At 46.5% G+C, this 18,317-nt stretch overlaps 1 protein-coding gene across 4 annotated transcripts in view; it reads left to right on the top strand.

The window, feature by feature from the left end:
• SELL (selectin L) overlaps nucleotides 1-18,317 on the top strand; it is a 982,371-nt gene that overhangs the window by 529,302 nt on the left and 434,752 nt on the right. The gene's annotated exons all lie outside the window — the stretch shown is intronic.

Raw genomic sequence — 18,317 nt, 5'->3', positions numbered from 1 at the left:
AGTGTTCTCTAATCCCACATTTAAGATAGCATCCCTGATTCAAACTACACTTACCTACCATTTAGCACAGGGCACTATTGATGAAGACATCATAAAATTTTTGACCAACCAACATCCCATCACTCCTGTATTTTAAATACTTCCCAAGATCCACAAGACTCTCCACAAACCCCCAGGCCGTCCCATCGTTGCCTCAACTGATTCAATTCTGGCCCCTCTCTCTATTTTACTAGAAAAAGCCCTTACCCTATTAATCGAAACCACTCAGTAATTTCTGTTAGACACAACTGCCTTTCTGAACGTCATTCAACACATAGGTCCCCTTTCCAATCAATGCTATCTTGTCACATGGGATGTAAATAGCCTCTATACGTCCATTCATCATACAAAAGGCATTAGGGCCACTAAACTCCTTTTAGAGGAAGCTAATACAACACCTTAACTTGTGGTATTCTATTTGGATCTTCTTGCTATAGTTCTGCAATTATTTTTTTTCATGTTTGAGGACTCCTTTTATATACAAAAACAAGGGACCGCAATGGGGTCACATGCAGCGCCACCTTATGCTAATGGGTACATTACAAGGTTCGAAATTGAACATGTATATCCGCAATATCTATTCCTACAACATGCTAAAATATGGAAAAGATACATAGATGATATTTTTTGTCTATGGGAAGGTTCAGAGGATAAACTCCTCAGCTTCCACTCATATCTAAATACCATCTATCCAGAATTGCAATTTACAATACATTACGATCAGCATAGTATCAGCTTCCTTGACACTCTGGTTCTTAAAAAAAAGGATGGTTCCTTACATACAGATCTGTATCGTAAACCAACGGATCGAAATAATCTACTCCATTACAACAGTTGTCATGCACCCTCTACAAAAAAATTACCTAGATCACAGTTTGAACGCATCACGAGAAAAGTGACATCAGAGGAGAACAAACAGAAAAGAGTTTTAGAAATGACTCACAAATTCCAACAAAGAGGATATCCCATGGCAATAATTTCACCAAATTCAGATTCCAGTTCACGACAAAAAAATGGGACCAAAAAGAGAATTCCCTTTGTACACACTTATCATCCATATTCCTACAAAATTGTGAACATCCTCAACAAGAACTGGAACATACTTGCCCGTTCTTTCCCAACATAGAGGAATTTCAGACACTATGTCTACCATGCAGTAGGAGACCAAAAAATTTGAGGGATTGGCTTGTCAGAGCGGATATTGGCCCGAGTAGTACCATCTTAATCTCAGCGCTTATTAGGAAAAGCAAGACAGGACACGTTCCCCTGTCTATATTGTGCACAGTGTTCGAATGTAATGAAAGGGGACAAAATCTATCACCCACAGACCGGGGAGTCCATACAAATCAAAGGGTTTCATACATGCCAATCTAAATATGTAGTCTACCTCTTGAAATGTCCATGTGGCCTAATATATGTGCGGGAGACCACCCAGAATGTTAGGGATCGCATCTGTCAACATAAGTCTACTTTCCGATGTGAGAACCTGCTACTCCCAGTTCCTCACCATTTCTACAAAATGAAGCATAATGTATCCCAACTGAAATTTCAAATAATAGAAAAAATAGATTTACCAAGAAGAGGTGGTAATAGACAACAAATACTTTAAAAACAAGAGGCTTATTGGATACATAGTGTCACGACCGCTATCCCAGCAGCAGTCGTGTCGCACCAGACGGAGGGGAAGGGAGACCCTTATCTACGGATGGGAAATAGAACGGTCACCCCTGACTAACCCTAAGCTGGCACCTGTCTGCCCTGATACCCTAGACGGGGTGTGAACCCGTGCGGCGAGCAGGATGCCTAAACCCTCAGTCACCCTAACAAGACTAGACTGGGGAAAGGCAGATGGGAGCACAAGTCACCATCACTCACGTCTAGGAGAACAACAGGGGAAGACAGCAACAAACAAACAAACAATCAAACATAGATAGACTTATCCAGTCACGAGCAGAGAAGGTGATCCCAATAACGACAGTCCACACCAGACGAGAGCTCCACAGCAATACCATCAAACGATCTCCTTCAAAGGTCAGAATAGCACTGGAAGTAAGGACTATATCTGGCAATGACTGCAAGTGAAACTGAAACTAATATAGTAGCTGGGAGTGGCAGACAGGACTCACCTGAGAAGGATGCCTACAAACTCCCAGTCAGGACAAAAAGGTTCACAAGGCAAAACCCTGATGACATACCCTGAACCACAGAGCAAACTCACAAGCTATCGCGAGTAGCAAGTCGCTGCGACCTTCTCCTCCCAGACCTGTCTGGATCAGTCACAGTCGTGACACATAGACTACAAAGCCTAGAACTCAGTGGCGTACCTACCATATAGGCAGACCACGCAGCTGCTATGGGGCCCGTGAGGAAGAGGGGCCCGCAGTGGAGGAGAATCCCCGCCCCCGTCTATCTTCCTAACTGTCTTCCGTCTGCTAGCCCCGCCTCCTAGCCCCGCCTCCCGCCGGCTAGCTCCGCCTCCCGCCTGTTAGCTCCATTATGCCTGATTCCTCTCTGGATTGCCACTACCCCACCAGTAATGAAGTAAGTGACCACTTGTTGGTGAGGACAGTGCAGGGGGGGGGGGGGTCACTCAGCTTTCCCAGGCTATTCCTCTGCACATATGTCATTCAGAACAGGAGGAAAGCTGGGTGCTATTATGTAATGTGACTCAGCTTTCCTGATGTCCTGCATGGCACAAGTGCAGAGGCCTGAGAAGATATGAGGGGAGGTGGGAGTTGTGCAGATAATAATTACATGGAAAGGCAGGGGGGAGGGGTTCACCCAGCTTTCCCAGAGACTCCTGTCTCTGCACATGTGTCATGCAGGATAGCGAGTAATGACAGTGTCTCTCAGCTGTCCTGCATGACACAGAGGATATGGGAAGGGGGGCACTCACTTCCTCAAACTTTTCTATGTCTATGCGCATGTGCATGTGCCATGCTGGACAGCAGGAAAGTTGGGTGGTATTACATCATGTAACGCCCCAGATTCTTGTCAATATATGCTGAACACCTGACCTATCAGATCCCATTCTCTATAAGGCTACTTTCACACTTGCGGCAGGACGGATCCGACAGGCTGTTCACCATGTCGGATCCGTCCTGCGGCTATTTCGCGCGACCGCCGCTCCGTCCCCATTGACTATAACGGGGGCGGAGCTCTGGCGCAGCATGGCGGTGCACGGCGAAAGCCGCCGGACTAAAAGGTACTGCATGTCTGACTTTTTAGTCCGGCGACTTTCGCCGTGCACCATATAGTCAATGGGGACGGAGCGGCGGCACGGCGAAATAGCCACAGGATGGATCCGACATGGTGAACAGCCTGTCGGATCCGTCCTGCCGCAAGTGTGAAAGTACCCTAATGGGTCTGTTGGGATCCGGCATGAGTACTGCCATTTTGTAGAACAAAATACTTCTGCATGAGGTGGGGCAGGGGAGAAGTTAGGGAGGGTAGTGAGAGGAGCCAGGGTGCATAGTAGGAGGGACTAGGAACGGGCATGGGGGCCCAATCTAAATTCTTGCTATGGGGCCCAATGATTTCTGTGTACGCCCCTGCTAGAACCTAAGGGGCTCAATAGGGATTATGAATTGTCCTCTTTTATTTGAATAACTGTGACGTCATTGATATATGTGTCAAACAGTATAAACTATTACTAACTACTAATATTCGTTTATCTTTTCATGCTTGCCGTCATTTTCTGTATCCTTTTGGGTGTTGGTCTCTTTTCTTCCCTTGATCCCTATTGTTCTTTTCTCCATTTTTCTTCTTCTTTTCTCAATTTTTCTCCTTTTTTCTCCATTTTTTTCTCTCTCGGTTTATTTTGTCATCTCTCTCTCACAGTTGATGATTGGCTCATTTTAACTTCTAGATTAGCATATCTTCCTTATAGTAATCTGCTCAACATTGTCCCTAGATTTTTATGACTAGCCAATTCACCACATAGAATCTATTATGGTCAGTCTGAATAGGAGGATCGGATCCGGTGCGCTCCAAGCTGGAACGCATCGGCTACTTCCAGTCGCGGCTGGAACGCACTTACGGTTGCGGTCCTTGTTGTGATTTAGTTATAACTATACACAGATATGTCACCTATACTCTTGTCATTCCCAGTTCACATAAAGACATACATATTACCCCCTGAGTATGGGGAGCAGTAATAGTTGCTTGAGGACATATGAGAGGTGGATGCGTTCCAGCTTGGAACGCATAGGCTACTTCCGGTTTTCGGCCACTTGCTTCCGGGCCGGCTATATCTAGCCACATGCACCTCTCAGCCTCAGCGTCTATATGGGTGTGGATACACCATTGGTTCTATTCTTCACACATTTTTTCTCCACGGCAACTTGGTAAGTGTTGTTTTGTCCTTATGGGGCACCCGGTTCTACCCTAATAGCCATATATGCATCTGAATGTTCTACTTTTCAATGTTGCTCTGGGATTTAGGTCGCTCCCAGGCTGTATTGGCTGTTGCTTGTATCAAAGGATCGCAGATTGTAGATTATATACTCCTATATACATCAGCATTTAATATCTATCTCATGAAATTCAAAATATTTATCCTGAATGTCTATTTAACAGATATGGAGTTTTACTTGACTGCTGCAATTTAATTTGTTCTTGTTTTCCAATAATAAATTGAAGACAACAAAGTATATATAGAGCTAGAGCTATGTACATGAACTTTTTGTATCATACATTTTTTTCTGACTTTTTTTTAGATTTTTTTTTTTTGTAACTGTATTTGATTAGTACTAAGTATGTAAGGTGTCAGTAGTACCTGGCGGTACTAGGTGACATGGACGTATATTCTAATTGATGTTGCCATTGTTATGTATACTTATGGAATATTTTCTTATTGTCACAGTGTTTGATAAAGGTCCTACGACCGAAACGTCTCAAATTGGTGAAGTGACCATAAAATAAACAACCGGAACAAAAGTTCTTGTATTGAGTGCTGTTGTTTTTCTCTTCAATGAATGATTCTGGAGTCACAAGGGTGTCAAGAACCACGCCTGACTCCGTTATACCCGGGGTCAGGAAGTCGCAGCGGTTGGCTGCGCGCTCTATGTAGTAAGATAGGGCTGTTTCTTCATGGTAGCTTTCTGGGTTTGCTTTGCAACCCTTTTTGGCTCACTCAGGGATCCGTAGCTCCTTCTCCTCAGCTGTTCCTTGTCCAGCACTCCCAACCTCCTTATATTCCCCTCTCACACTTCTCTTGTTGCCAGATATAGAGCTTCCTGCCTGGACTTATATACTGACCCACTAGAGCTGTGTTGCTGCGTTCTCAAGTTGTTGTTCCAGAACGTTACTCTCCGGATCCCTGTTAGGCCTTTGTGGTCTGCTGTTGTCGCCCACCTGGGTTTATATGTTTGTCTGTATTGTCTGTCCTCTCCCTGGTGTTTTCCACTTAGTGTCAGTGGTGCGGACTAGCGATCCCACCGGCCCGTTCACTACCTAGGGCTCAATTTAGGGAAAGCCTGGGTTTAGGCACGTGATCGGCGCACGGGTGAGGAACCCATCTAGGGACGTCAGGGCAGTCAGGTGCCAGCCGCAAGGTGAGTCAGGGGTCACCACCTTTCCCTCTCCCTTGGTCAGGGCTTTCCCTTTTCCCTCCCTGTGCGTGACGCCGGTCATTACATCTGGCTGGGAAGCCAGCACAACAAGCACCACGGTCTAAATAGACAAGAGTGCCGCGTCTTACCTATATAAATTATTACTGTTCTCTGCATTGACATGAAGAAATTGTTGCAGGGCTGCCAGCAATGGAAGGGTTAATCGCTGAGGAACACACTGTCATTGTCATCAGGCCATAGGGGTGTCTCCTGTATGATACAGTACATAAGGTTGGATTGTGCAGGGAACCCACTTATTATCTTGTATATCCTGCACAAATTACAAACACAGGTCTGCTACATCTGGGTGTGATCAACAAATACTGCAGTGATGCGCCATAAAAAGAATCTTTTCAGCCTCTTTGATGAGGAATTGGGAGATTAGTGACCCTGTTCCCCCCTCCTCTTGTCACCCCACTAGTGGCCCTGCTCCCCCCTCCTCCTGTCACCCCACTAGTGACCCTGCTCCCCCTGCTTCCCCTCCTCCTGTCACCCCACTAGTGACCCTGCTTCCCCCTCCTCCTATCACCTCACTAGTGACTCTGCTCCCCCTCCTCCTGTCATCTCACTAGCAACCCTGCTCCCCCCCCCACTAGTGACCCTGTGTGTTCCTGTATGGAGAGGAGCTTGGCTGGAGTGTGGTGAGGCCTAGACGAATATTTGAAAAAACAGTTTTGGTACCATTCTTTATTTATGGCTGTGTATTTGGGCAAAATTGTGCGTGAGCCCACTCCCTTGGATGAGAAGCAACCCCACACATGAATGGTCTCAGGATGCTTTACTATTGGCATGACACAGGACTGATGGTAGCGCTCACCTTTTCTTCTCCTGACAAGCCTTTTTCCTGATGCCCCAAACAATCGGAAAGAGGCTTCATCGGAGAATATGACTTTGCCCCAGTCCTCAGCAGTCCATTCACCATATTTTCAGCAGAAGATCAATCTGTCCCTGATGTTTTTTTTTGGAGAGAAGTGGCTTCTTTGCTGCCCTTCTTGACACCAGGCCATCTTCCAAAAGCCTTCGCCTCACTGTGAGTGCAGATGGGCTCACACCTGCCTGCTGCCATTCCTGAGCAAGATCTGCACTGGTGGCACTACGATCCCGCAGCTGAATCCTCTTTAGGAGACGATCCTGTCACTTGCTGGACTTTCTTGGACGCCCTGAAGCCTTCCTAACAAGAATTGAACTTATTTCCTTGAAGTTCTTGATGATCCTATAAATTGTTGATTGAGGTGCAATCTTAGTAGCCACAATATCCTTGCCTGTGAAGCCATTTTTATGCAACGCAATGATGGCTGCATGCGCTTCTTTGCAGGTCACCATGGTTAACAGGTCAAGTCTGATTTTCACCCAATCAGCCTGACATAATGATCTCTAGCCTTCTGCTCGTCAACATTCTCACCTGAGTTAACAAGACAATTACTGAAATGATCTCAGCAGGTCCTTTAATGACAGCAATGAAATGCAGTGGAAAGGTTTTTTGGGGGATTAAGTTAATTTTCATGGCAAAGAAGGACTATGCCATTCATCTGATCACTCTTAATAACATTCTGGAGTATATGCAAATTGCTATTATAAAAATAGAATAGACTGTCAGTTTTAATTTTAGGGTATTTACATCCAAATCAGGTGAACGGTGTAGGAATTTCAACAGTTTGCATATGTGCCTCTTACTTGTTAAGGGACCAAAAGTAATGGGACAGCATAATAGAAATTAAACGTTCACTTTTTAATACTTGGTTGCACATCTTGTTCATTTCATTTTAAATCCATTGTGGTGGTGTATGGAGCAAAACATTTTTGAATTGTGTCGATGTCCCAATATTTATGGACCTGACTGTATGTCGCATATGAAGACACCCTGAGGTACCCCTAGAGTGGAAACGCCCAAAATGTAACCCCATTCTGGAAACCCCACAAGGGGTTAAAGAAGAAAATACACCCCAGGATGTGTTCCCCATTTTGTTTCCCATTCAGGAAACACACCATATGTGCTTTTAGCCTGCTGTATGGGCGCACAGCAGGCAAGCTGGAAAATATGAATTTTGCTGACCAGCCTGAATTGACATGGATTTTAGGTGCCATGTCGCATCAAATAAATTCCTGAGGTTCTCAGAAATAAAATAAAACAAAAAGTGACCCCATTTCGGAAAGAGAACCCCTGTACGAACATTTTAAGTGATGAAAAGGGTACTTTTCAGCAAACAGGTGTCTCACAGCGGACAGAAACACTTGAGAAAACATTTTAAAGCACACATTTGTAAAAATGAAAAATTACTAGCAGACCCCAATTTTTCACTTTCACAAGGAGTTAAAGGAGAAAATACACACCAGTATATGTTCCCCAATTTCATCCCCTTTTTGCAAACACCCCATATTTGTTTGTAGCCTGCTGTATGGGCACACAGCATGGCTCTAAATGTGTTTTTTGCATGCCTGAATAAACAGACATGGATTTTAGCTGCCATGTTGCATTAAATTAAGTTCATGAGGTCCCCAGAAATTAAAAACCCCGAGAAGTGACCCTATTTTGGAAAGAGTACCCCAGTACGAACATTGTGAGAGGTGGAAAGGGCACTTTTGACCTAACGTTTGTCTCACAGAAAATAAAGTGGAAGCAAGGTGGACTAAATCAGAGAAATAAAGTGGAAAACTAACAGGGAGCATAAAGGATGAAATTAAATTAATACTCCATGGATGTGTGGTATACTTTAAAACACTCTTTCATGCACAGGCCAGATTTTTAGGGCAGGTTTCACAGTGCTAAATGGTTTCCTTCCAAATACACATTTTTGACCACACGCTGCATATTTTTTGGGTCCTTCCCTTTCTTGCTGTCTGGGGGACTTCAGCTGGGAAATGTTGTCCTGGTACAATATGGCCACTGTGACTTACAGAAGTGCTGGAGCCCTCTTCTGCTTGGTTTGGAAGAATTAGGGCCTTGATCACTACTTCTTAAAAGTGAACAAATCTCCCTGTGTGTCCGCTAGACTTATATAGCACGTACGCATTGTACATTACTGTCTGTACAATGTGTACGGCCAGCTTTTTTTTACCACACTTTTGTTTTTCATGTGGCACTCTTCAGAACTTGATCTGAAAGATCAACCCCGTCCATGTGCCTGTTGTAGTCCAGAATACAGTCTGGTTTGGGGACAGTGGTAGTGGTATCACGTACAGCGGCAGGAGAGCTGGTGTTATTGTGAATGATGGTCAGTTCAAGGACATCCCTCTTGTCCTTGTACTTAACCACCAGCATGTTCTCATGGAGGAGATCTCTGCTTTCACCCATTCTCAGTGGTTGCCCTACCAGGGATCTAGGAAGGCCTCTCTGATTTTTGCGTACTGTGCCACAAGCCACAGTACCTCTGGCAGTTAGGGACATGAATAGGGGTATGCTGGTGTAATAGTTATCCACATAGAGGTGGTAACCCTTATCCAGAAGTGGGTGCAGTAAGTCCCACACAATCTACCCACTAACTCCTAGAGTGGAGGGTCACCCCTTGAAATGTACCAGGGACTCATCTATGCAGATATTTTGTTCTGGGGTGTACACTTCAGCAAACTTGGTGCTAAAGTGGTCAAGTATGGGCCAAATTTTAAAAAGCTGAATGTTGGATCATTTTGGGGCGGAATTTTTGAATCGACTCAAATATATTCCGGACATCCACACTCCAATACTGTTTAATTTCAGTTTATTTAACAAGCCCCATATGCAGCAGAAGCACCCAGAAGATTTTCATTTCTGCTGCTGTAACTGGGGTCCAACCAAGGTGTCTTGCGAATGGCGATGTAGGGTTCTGGGTAATAAACTACTAAATCTAAATCTTCACTGAAAAAGATTTAGAAAAAATAGATTTCTGTGTAGCCCGTGCAATCAGTTTGGATTCCAGAGTTTCCCACAATCTCTGGAATTTGAGGCTGATAATCATCATGGGGTGGGGTCCATATGGGGCTCATCCTGGGGAGCTGCCTCCACTGCTACCCTGGGGTGCCTTCTAGAGGGTCCCTTATCAGTGGATGATGATGAGGGGGTAGAGGAGTAGAGGAAAATGGCATCCTCTTCTCCCTCGCTGGCAGTCTCAGTATTGGAGGTAAGCATGGCGTATGCCTCTTGAACTGAGTACACTCTTTGGAGTGGACAGGCCATTTTTATTTTATTGGGTGTGACATTTGAAATGTGGAAACCGTTATTTAGGCCTCTTTTACACGGGCGTCATGAATTTGGGCTGGATAAGATGCGAGTGCGTCTCGGGAAAATGCACGATTTTTCCACGTGAGTGCAAAACATCTTAATGCATTTTGCACATGCGTGAGAAAAATTGTCATGTTTGGTAACCAAACCTGAATTTCTTCACAGAAGTTCGGGTTTGGGTTTGGTGTTGTGTAGATTGTATTATTTTCGCTTATAAAATGGTTATAAGGGAAAATAATAGCATTCTTAATACAGAATGCTTAGTAAAATAGGGCTTGAGGGGTTAAAAAATAAATAAAAAATAATTTAACTCACCTTAATCCACTTAAGGTCTGGCAGCTTGGCTTCTCTTCTTTCTTCTTTCTTCAGGGACTGGGCAAAGGACCTTTGATGACATCACTGCGCTCATCACATGGTTCATCACATGATCAATCACCATGGTGGTGGATCATGTGACGGACCATGTGATGAGCAAAGTGAAGACACCACAGGTCATTTTCCTCCTGCAAAGAAAAAGAAAGAAGAGAAGCCGGGCTGCGCGATCAAGTTCTTTAACCCCTCCAGCCCTATTTTACTAAGCATTCTGTATTAAGAATGCTATTATTTTCTCTTATAACCATCACAAGTGATGCGTGAAAATCACCGCTCATGTGCACATCCCTATAAAAATGAATGGATCCGGATTCATTGCGGGTGCAATGCGTTCACCTCACGCATTGCACCCGCGCGGAAATCTCGCCTGTGTGAAAGAGGCCTTAGTGTGAGGGGTGTGTATGTAGTGTTTTCACATGAAAGGGCTTGTAATAAATTTGAAATTAAATTTAGAAGAAAAGTTATATTTTGTACAAAAAAGTTTTGGGCACAAAAAAATTGTGTTTTGTACAAAAAAAGTCTGCACAAAAAAGTCTTTGCTGTACATAAACAAAATCTTTTCTGCAACAAAAAAAAAACAACTTTGCAGTGCAAACTGAGCAGACACGATCAGTAACGGACATTACTGATCGGTGCTCAGTGGTTGTAAAATGCACGTAAGAAGATGGTGTGTTCGTGCAAAAACCTATACTAACACTAACTGAAATATATATATATATAGATATATATATATATACACACACACTCACCTAAAGAATTATTAGGAACACCTGTTCAATTTCTCATTAATACGATTATCTAGTCAACCAATCACATGGCAGTTGCTTCAATGCATGTAGGGTTGTGGTTCTGGTCAAGACAATCTCCTGAACGCCAAACTGAATGTCAGAATGGGAAAGAAAGGTGGGCTACAACAGCAGAAGACCTCACCGGGTACCACTCATCTCCACTACAAATAGGAGAAAGAGGCTACAATTTGCACCAGCTCACCAAAATTGGACTGTTGAAGACTGGAAAAATGTTGCCTGGTCTGATGAGTCTCGATTTCTGTTGAGACATTCAAAAGTCTGAATTTGGCGTAAACAGAATGAGACCATGTATCCATCATGCCTTGTTACCACTGTGCAGGCTGGTGATGGTGGTGTAATGGTGTGGGGGATGTTTTCTGGGCACACTTTAGGCCCCTTAGTGCCAATTGGCCATCGTTTAAATGCCACGGGCTACCTGAGCATTGTTTCTGACCATGTCCATCCCTTCATGACCACCATGTACCTATCTGATGGCTACTTCCAGCAGGATAATGCACCATGTCACAAAGCTTGAATCATTTCAAATTGGTTTCTTGAACATGACAATGAGTTCACTGTACTAAAATGGCCCCCACAGTCACCAGATCTCAACCCAATAGAGCATCTTTGGGATATGGTGGAATGGGAGCTTCGGGGGAGAAGGTAATATCTGAGAGACTCGAGTGCCCACTTGATGGCGAGGCACTCTCTCTCCACAATGCTATACCGGGTTTCTGCTGGGGTAAGCTTGCGGCTTAGAAAAACCACGGGGTGCTCTTCCCGTTGAGCTCTTGGGAAAGCACAGCCCCTAGTCCTACTCCCGAGGCATCTGTTTGAACTACAAACTCCCGCTTGAAGTCGGGCGTCACCAGAACCGGGGACTCACATAGGGCCGACTTCAAACGGGAGAACGCCTCCTCCTCCTGCTCCCCCCCAGCGAACCATCACCGACTTTCTACCCTTCAAGAGGCCGGTTAACGGGGCTGCCAAGGTGGCAAAATGGGGAATGAACCTCATGTAGTACCCAATCAGGCCCAAAAATGACCGTACTTGCTTGGACGTACGAGGCCTGGGCCAATTCCGGATTACTTCAACTTTATTCACTTGGGGCCTAATGACTCCGCGTCCAATCACATACCCCAAATAGCGAGCTTCCTCTAGTCCCACCGAGCATTTTTTTGGGTTGGCAGTTAACCCCGCCTTCCTTAGAGAATCTATCACTGCCTGAAGTTTTGACAAATGACCCTCCCAGTCTGGGCTAAACACGACTATATCATCCAGATACGCGGAGGTATACTGGTGATGGGGCTTGAGGACGACATCCATCAGACGCTGGAACTTAGCCGGAGCGCCATGCAACCCAAAAGGCAACACCCTATACTGAAAAAGCCCCTCCGGGGTGACAAAGGCCGTCTTCTCCTTTGCCGCCTCCGTTAGAGGTACCTGCCAGTAGCCCTTCGTGAGATCTAGGATCGGAAAAATACCGGGCTTTTCCCAGCAGCTCTATCAACTCGTCTACCCGAGGCATGGGATAGGCGTCAAATTTTGATACCTCATTTAATTTCCTAAAATCATTACAGAACCGTAATGAACCATCCGGTTTGGGAATAAGGACAATCGGGCTAGGCCACTCGCTCTTTGACTCTTCTATGACCCCTAGACGTAGCATCGATCTTACCTCCTGCGAAATGGCCTGTCGCCGAGCCTCCGGTACTCGGTATGGTCTTAGGCGGACTTTCACCCGGGGCTCGGTGACAATGTCATGCTCGATCAAGGTGGTACGTCCAGGAAGGTCAGAGAATACGTCCCTATTCCAACTAACAAATTCTCTCACCTCTTGTGCTTGTTTGGTCGACAGTCCGTCCCCTATTGTCACCCCAGCGGCGTTCTCCGGAACACCTGGTGACCCCGGGTCACTCCCTGACGTCCCGACAGAGGGCGGGCTGTCTCCAAACAAATTCTCTCTGTCTCTCCAAGGTTTTAGTAGATTCACATGATATACCTGTTCGGGCTTCCGCCGCCCTGGCTGGTATATCCTGTAATCAACTGGGCCCACTGTCTCCTTAACTTCATAGGGTCCTTGCCACCGGGCCAAGAATTTACTCTCGACCGTGGGCACGAGTACAAGAACTCGGTCACCCGGGTGAAATGTCCTTACCCGGGCGGTTCGGTTATATACCCGACTCTGGGCCAGTTGTGCCGCTTCCATGTGCTCACGGACGATCGGCAACACGACCCCTATTCGGTCCTGCATTTTTCCGATGTGCTCTATCACACTTTTATGAGGCGTAGGCTGTTGCTCCCATGCCTCCTTAGCGATATCCAGTAGCCCACGGGGATGTCGCCCATATAACAACTCAAAGGGCGAGAACCCCATGGACGCCTGGGGCACTTCCCGTACCGCAAACAAAACATAGGGCAACAGTAAGTCCCAATCTCTCCCGTCCTTAGCCACGACTCTTTTTAGCATGGACTTCAGGGTCTTATTAAACCGTTCTACTAACCCATCGGTTTGGGGATGGTAGACGGACGTGTGCAGGTGTTTAATATTTAATAGCTTACACAATTCCTTTGTTATTTTGGACATAAAGGGTGTCCCCTGGTCCGTCAGAATCTCCTTTGGTATCCCCACCCGGGCAAACATACTCATGAGCTCTTTAGCTATTACCTTGGCCGACGTATGGCGCAATGGGACCGCCTCCGGATAGCGAGTGGCATAGTCTAACACTACCAGGATGTGTTGGTGACCTCGGGCTGACTTAATAATGGGGCCTACCAGATCCATGGCGATCCTTTCGAAGGGCACCTCTATAATGGGCATAGGTACCAGTGGACTGCGATACTGAGGTTGGGGGCTAGTCAACTGACACACTGGACAGGACTGACAGAACCTCCAGACTTCCTCATATATCCCAGGCCAATAGAACTGTTGTAGAATTCGCTCCAGCGTTTTCTTAACCCCCAGATGACCACCCAACACATGCGCATGCGCTAAGTCCAAGACCATTCGCCGGTAAGGCTGGGGCACCACCAGTTGTTCCACCACCTCCTGCCTCACCTTGTCTACCCTATATAACAGGTCCTGGTTATAGGCCAGGTGAGGAAATACGATATTGGCGCCGGGATGCTGGGCAACACCATTAATCACCGACACACCTTCTCTAGCCCGCAATAACGTTGAATCCTGAAGCTGTGCGGTCCCGAAGGTTTCTCGGGGTACCTCCAGATCCAGGATGGACGAACTTTCTACTGTCTCACCCGCCAATACTTCTAGGGGAAACCGGTCAGGGTTACACTCTACCTCCCCTACGGTGACCCCTACAGCTGGGGCCCCTGCCTCGGGGTCCTCGGGCTCGGGACCTGGACATTTTCCTTCCCCACAGGTAGGCAACCCGTTCCTCCACAAAGTCCAGAACAGGGGAAAGTCCCTCCCCAATATTGCGGCATAAGGGAGCTGTCTCCCCACCCCGACGACATGTGGTAACTCCTTTCCACACACTGCCAGGGTATCCTTAGTGGTGGGATACTCCCTGCGATCCCCATGTATACAGACAATGGTAAGGGTTCGCCTTTCTGGGAGTTTTTCCTTTACCAGCGACTCATGGACCAGAGTTACCAGGCTCCCAGAGTCCAGCAGGGCCTGCACGGATTGTCCATTAACAACGACATCACACACCGGAGGGGTGTCCGCCGCCAGCAGGGGGTCAGCTATATACACCGGTTGGGCATAAAAAGAGGACCGGCGAGCGAACCCGCAGTCCATGGGTTCGGATGCCCTAGGGCAGTTGGATGCCACATGTCCCCAGTCCTGACAATGCCAACATCTGATCCTCGCAGCCTCCCTCCTCCCCAGGGTATTCCTCCCACGGACTGGAGATCCAGTCCCCTCCTTATGTGGTGGGATCTCTTTTTAGGATCTCGGGTCGGCAACGGGGGCTGACGTGACTTCGGTAGTACCGCTGAGTCCCGCACCAAATCCTGAGTGGCCATATACCTCTCCACCAGGCTAACCAGTTGTTCCAGGTTGCCTGGATCGCCTTGTCCCACCCAGCGCTGTATGGCTCTCGGGAGGGTACGCACGAACCTGTCGACCACGACCCTTTCAACCATCTGAGAAGTGCTCAATATTTCAGGCTGAAGCCATTTTTTTACTAGGTGCAGTAAGTCATAGGCTTGTGACCGGGCGGGTCGAGACTCGGCAAACACCCACTGATACACCCTGTGCGCTCACACATAGGTGTTTACCCCCAACCTGGCCAACACCTCAGCTTTTAGCCTCTCATAGTCTTTGGCCTCATCGCGGCTGAGGCCAAAATAGGCCTTTTGTGCGTCCCCCACCAGAAAAGGCGCCACCACCTCGGCCCACTGCTCCAACGGCAGCCTCTCTTGCTCCGCGGTTCTTTCGAACACCATCAGGAATGCCTCTATATCATCTCCCGGACCCATTTTCCTCAGGGCGGATCGGACTTTGTCCCTGGCGGTAGACACAGTCGGGGTTGTCGCAGTTGAAACTCCTTGCAGGGATGTTCGCACCGACTCTTGCATGGCTACCAGCTGCTGCATTAGGAGATTGTTTGTTTGCTGCTGTGCACACATAGCCTCCTCATGTCTTTTTTGCTGTAGCTCATTACTTTCCCTCTGAGCCTGCAATGCCTGTTGCTGCTGTACATTACTCTGAATCAGGTGCTTAATGGCCTCCTCCATCTTGTCAGGAACCATAAAACTTGCAGGCCTGATATATGACATGCAGTCCAACACAACTTTTGCCTCAGGCCTGCCTCACTGCAGGAATGCCCGCTCCAAGCCACCAATTGTGGGGATGTGCTCGTCGTAGGCTACGGTAGCGGCGGCAGTATTGAGGTAATCACAGACAGTATTTGTGATACACCGTGACTTTATTCACACCAAAGGCATAACAGGCAATGTGCAGACCACGCAGGGGCATATTCACATAGTTTCTTGAACATGACAATGAGTTCACTGTACTAAAATGCCCCCCACAGTCACCAGATCTCAACCCAATAGAGCATCTTTGGGATATGGTGGAACGGGAGCTTCGTGCCCTGGATGTGCATTCCTCACATCTCCATCAACTGCAAGATGCTATCCTATCAATATGGGCCAACATTTCTAAAGAAGGCTATCAGCACCTTGTTGAATCAATGCCACGTAGAATTAAGGCAGTTCTGTAGGCAAAAGGGGGTCCAACACCGTATTAGTATGGTGTTCCTAATAATTCTTTAGGTGAGTATATATATATATATATATATATATATATTGTGGGGATGTGCTCGTGGTAGGCTACGGTAGTGGCGGCAGTATTGAGGCAATCACAGACAGTCTTTGTGATACACCGTGACTTTATTCACACCAAAGGCATAACAGGCAATGTGCAGACCACACAGGGGCATATTCACCTAGTGCATAAAACAAAAGTCCTTCCATAGGAAATAAACAGCAGGTTTGAGTCACCTTGTTTTGGACAGACCACAGCAGTTCTGCAGGCTTGTAAGCTACCTGCCTTTGTCTCCCTCAGGCCAGAGCCCCTTCGGCTCGTAGCACCACAGGTCCCAGGGTTATCCTTCAATGTGTGCTGCGCCCAGACTCTCCTTCACCAGCGCTGACTCTGTCTGTGGAAATCTCCAGCACAGCAAGACACACCCCACCCCCATCATCAGCAGGCTGGGTTCTTTAAAGGCCCAGCTCCACCAAAAACCTGGGCTGGCCATGGGGAACAGGCACCCCCCCACTCTTTACCTGTTCCCAGTAAGAACCGGCCCGGACACGCTGCGCCAGCAGCATTCGCCGCTGTAACCGCAATGATCCGGTTCTTACTCCACCGAGGCCAGGACCTCTGGTGGCACGTATCGTCCGTCCATTATTATTCCGGGGACTCTCCTACAATATATATAAAAATCTAACTAAAAACCACTAACTGCAGTTCTTTTTTCACACCCAATATTTTTTTTTTTTTAAACAAAACCTCAAAAAATGTGCAGAAGCTACTGAGCTAACTACTGATCGGTGCTCTGCAGCACGCACGCACTCACACAGATCGTGCATGTGTGCAAAAACTGTAGTATAAAAACTCTCTACAGTGCTCTGCAAAATGCACACATGCAAATGGTGCATTCGTGCAGAAACCTAAACTGACACTAACTGAAATATATAAAGTACAGACCAAAAGTTTGGACACACCTTCTCATTCAAAGAGTTTTCTTTATTTTCATGACTATGAAAATTGTAGATTCACACTGAAGGCATCAAAACTATGAATTAACACGTGTGGAATTATATACATAACAAAAAAGTGTGAAACAACTGAAAATATGTCATATTCTAGGTTCTTCAAAGTAGCCACCTTTTGCTTTGATTACTGCTTTGCACACTCTTGGCATTCTCTTGATGAGCTTCAAGAGGTAGTCACCTGAAATGGTCTTCCAACAGTCTTGAAGGAGTTCCCACAAATCCCAAGCAGCACACAACCTCTATGCATGCAGTCACCGGCTAGAATGGCTGCATGCAGGGAAGTTCTTGCCTCTTCCTGTGCAGCTATAGCGCTGCCATTGGCTGGAGTGTTGTTCCAGCCAATAGCAGCGCTGGCAGGGGATCCAAAACACTGGCCTGACCTAGTAGTAAACAAGTGCTGAATCCGGCCAATAGCAGCGATCAGGGCTACAGGAGAGCGGAAATGGAGCCCTTAGCTAACATGGCTGCATGGCAATCGCACCCCGGTTCCCGAGCAATTATGCCCGGTGGCCGGGAGTTTGTTGCGCCATAATAGTACGGCGCTGGGTGGCAAGCAAAGCTTAGCTCTTGTCTATATGGTGGCTGTGCCGGTTACTGCAGCTCAGTCCAATTCAAATGGGACAAGCTACGTACAGATACAACAATAATATGCAGAGTCTCTGGGGCTCATTTATTAACTATAATATGTCTGTTTTCTCGTCTAAAAAAGTCACAGATCTTTTTCTGCTACTTTTTGCAATTTTTGCGATATTTGGGTATTTTAGCAATGCTGCAAGAGTTCCATTTTGTAGACGAAAACTTCAGATGAGACTGGGATTATTGTACATTTACTATGTGTGACTTTTCATAATGTCACAAAAATTTTACTTCTGACTCCATGCAAACCCCTAGTCTACATTTATACCTAAAGGTGCAAACCAAATGCACTCACGCCACATACAGTATATTATTAAAGTGCACCATTGCATAAATTTGGTGAAGGCACACAAAGCAAAGTCAGACTTAAAACTGACATAAAAACAACCCTGAATGATAAATGAGCCAATCTGTGTGTAGATAAAC

The sequence above is a fragment of the Bufo gargarizans genome, chromosome 7 (assembly GCF_014858855.1).
Source record: "Bufo gargarizans isolate SCDJY-AF-19 chromosome 7, ASM1485885v1, whole genome shotgun sequence".
Classification (NCBI taxonomy): Eukaryota; Metazoa; Chordata; class Amphibia; order Anura; family Bufonidae; genus Bufo; species Bufo gargarizans.
This window is presented reverse-complemented; position numbering and strand designations above follow the sequence as displayed.